This window comes from Oncorhynchus gorbuscha, linkage group LG16, assembly GCF_021184085.1.
Source record: "Oncorhynchus gorbuscha isolate QuinsamMale2020 ecotype Even-year linkage group LG16, OgorEven_v1.0, whole genome shotgun sequence".
Lineage (NCBI taxonomy): Eukaryota > Metazoa > Chordata > Actinopteri > Salmoniformes > Salmonidae > Oncorhynchus > Oncorhynchus gorbuscha.
In genome coordinates this window covers 27,152,083-27,155,402 of record NC_060188.1, presented here as the reverse complement: position 1 = coordinate 27,155,402, position 3,320 = coordinate 27,152,083, and the positions used below count along the sequence as shown (strand labels likewise).

At 43.3% G+C, this 3,320-nt stretch overlaps 1 protein-coding gene across 1 annotated transcript in view; it reads right to left on the bottom strand.

Annotated features, from left to right (window-relative positions):
- Positions 1 to 208: 208 nt before the first annotated feature.
- Positions 209 to 3,320, bottom strand: part of LOC123998743 (LIM and SH3 domain protein 1-like) — a 52,443-nt gene continuing 49,331 nt past the window's right edge. Inside the window, exon 7 of the mRNA XM_046303863.1 lies at positions 209 to 3,320. This exon is cut by the window's right edge and continues 577 nt beyond it. The gene's annotated coding sequence lies outside the window, so the exon portion shown is untranslated.

Genomic DNA, 3,320 nt, shown 5'->3' with positions numbered 1-3,320 from the left:
GAAGCATACGGGTAGACATTAAAACCAGGATAGGGAGTAGCGTAAAACATGGGACATGTATTTTTGCTGTGGGCCCAGTCCCATACACATGTAATACATGCAATCTGCGTTTAGTGTTCAGCAAAGTCGTAGTCATATAGTCAAGGAATCACACCGAATGAGGAAGAATTTACACTGAAGGAAGCAAATAATACTGGACGCTACCGAGTAAAAATGACATTTTATTTAATCTGTAGAATATTTTAAGTACAATTCGAAGTGCTGAAACAGGGCAACATGAGATGCTTTTATCAGTTCCTTAAAATTCAACTGGAGTCTGATTTTCTTTTAAGAATGGCAATATATGCATGTTTAAAAAAAAATCAGAATAACAAAAATGCTATCAAAACAAAATAATTTTTGGATGGAATGCACAACATCGGTCTGAATGCTAGGTCAGTGTTTGTGGTTGGTTGATGTGATTTATATCTGCAATTCCTATACCAGTATCATACAAAAGCAAGGAATGGTTGATTCATCAGAAGCATAGGACATAGGAGTCTTTAATTGGGGTAGAAGGTTGAAGGACTCTTGGCCATAGGACTGATATGACCACATACATTGGGGGAGGAGAACAAGGTGATGAGATAAGATACTGCAGAGTTGTAGGAGTGATACCAAAGCAGAAGAGAATATTGGTCTCCTGGCAGATTCCTAGTCTTTCCTTACACCCCGCAGGTTGGGGGTAGTAGTATGCTTTCCTAGTAGCATCCCTTTCCTAGCCCCATCCAGCTCAATACAGACAATAACATGGTGCAATAATAATGTCTACGCCTTGCCGCTGTGGTCTATCATCACTCAAGTCGCACAAAAACACAATTGGCTTGTCTTTAGCCACTTTGGATTGGTTTCCCTCCAACTTCCACCATCATTCGCCTCGCTCCGAAACCCCCCAAGCAACTAAAACAAATCCACATCACTGCAAAGGAAAAACAGCTGTGGCAGCCAACGTAGGCTTGGTTTATTCCCCATCTATAAAACACACCAAAGCCTCCAAGTAGCCAAGGCAATTTTATTTTGCGAGGCATTGACTGCTGATACTGTACAAGAGGCCAACCAAATTCCCAACACCCCATTCACATCAAGCCAAACCACCTCTTCCTCCTCACCCTTTCTTCAGTTACTTCAGCAAAGCAAGTGAGACTTCAAATGGCTCTGCCCCAAAACGGCCCTTCATACAGTGTACGAGTTTAAAAATGTCCAGTTGTCAAGTAGAGATCATAGATGCTAAATGCCAGCCTAGACTTACCTTTTTTTTTTTATCAGCATGGCAATCTGATTATCCAGTCGGGTTGAGGTGTGCGTTGTGTTCATTCTAATTAATTTAAGCATCATTGTTATAACTCATCACATTACAAAGTTGAAGCCAAAATGATATGAACGGTCAACACCTACTTACTGTCCAACACGTCCCACCACACTGGTACTGAAAAGGGTACAGTTACCCTTTATACTGCCCCTTCACCTCATTAGATCAAAATCATCCCACACTACAGCTTTATTCTGCAGGTAAAAGCCCCTTCCTTCCCCAGCACCATGACCTACAACCCAAAACAACTGTACAACACCACCATCAAATCAGGCTACACGGCGGAAGTACAGCTCTGTTTTTATAAAGCGGAACAAGACTTAACAACCCCCCCCCCTCATCTGTAACAGTCACAGCGCATCAGAGAAGGGGAAGAAACAGTAGGGTGGGAAAGATAAGGGGAGAAGTAAGCGGTCGAGGAGGAGTTCACCGCATCCCTCTCCCAGAATTACACGGTCCCTCGGGACACGGAATGTACAACGATCCGTCGGCACTGGAAGAATCTGCTCCTGACAGGACATCCAGACAGATCTCGTAGCTACGACTATGAAAGTTACGTCATTGTCGCGTAACATTTCTCAGTTTTCTTGTGCAACACAGGCGTGCCACCACATAGGCAGGGAATGTCCTATGGAAATGTGTGCCTATAGAATGTCAGAGATCTATAAATGCGGGCGAGCGAGCGGGGGCCTAATGTAACTATGCGCCATGACGACTGCTCATTAATGAGCATGTGAATATTCATGAGCCAGTGGCACTCCAGAACATTGCTCTCCACTCTTCGGAGTTTCAAGGAAAAGAAAACTGGGCGAGGTGGTCCAGTCACGAGTTGGCACAACAAAACAGGCAAATTGGGTTGACGAATTGTCAGGCAAATACATAACCCATGATGGTTGATTTAACCCATGGATCTAAATCGGTGGGATTGCTAACCCAGCATACGCACACGTCTAGACAAAACTAGCGTGCCTTATTGGTTCATTAATCGAGTTGCCGTTTTACTTCCGAAATGTATTTGATACATTGACATTTTTAAAATAAGCCTCTTAGAATACCAACAAAAGCAAAGGGGGAAAAAAAACTGCATGATAGTGTTTTATTTCCTAACATTTACCACAGCCTGGATTCTGACCCCCCCGTTCGACACTTCTCATAACAAAGGACTGGAATGTTTAACAACAAAACAAAGTGAAAAATAATAATAATTTGAAGAAAAAAGAGAAAAGATTGACAATACAGAATTGTGTTTGGCCTTCGCGCGTACGATTGATAAACTCGGATGTTGGTTCTCTTGGAATAGGGGCAGGACCTGGCCTGATCCTACCCCCTCTCTCCGCCCCAGACCCTCTCCAACCATCACGTCACTCATCTTCCTGTAAGCCTGTCGGAAGGCATGAGGCTGCGAGCAGGAGACAGCAAGAATGAGGAATAGCTTCACACCCACTGACTAAGGTGATGACATGATTGTAAGAAGATTGTAACCACGTCCCCTAACTAACTCATCCCTGATCCCTCCTGTACTTCAAATGCCTGAACTTGAGGTACAAGGCAAGGCAGGAGGCGCTCTTCAGTTTAGATAGGATTCCAGTTGAGTTTCAGAACAATACCCACAATGCAGTGCAGGACAGGGTAAGACAGGTGAGGTAACAGATAAGTACTATTGATAAATGCGTACGTGTAGTTATAGAAATATATAAGACCTCTCTGGTAAGACTGATACTGTAGACTGCTCACAAACTGGTTGATGCGACAACAATGGGGTAGATGGTTAATGGAATGTACACAAGTCAAATATTCAAGCTGAGTTCTAACTGCCCAGATATAGTAAGATTCTACACTGAGCTTCCAGTCAGACCAATTTCAACCAGTTTCAAAAACGGAAAAAGAAAAAAACTACTTCTGAAGATGCCACACCCACATCCCAAACTCATTTTCTCATGACCACATTGGCCTCAGTTCTCTGCTGTCATGG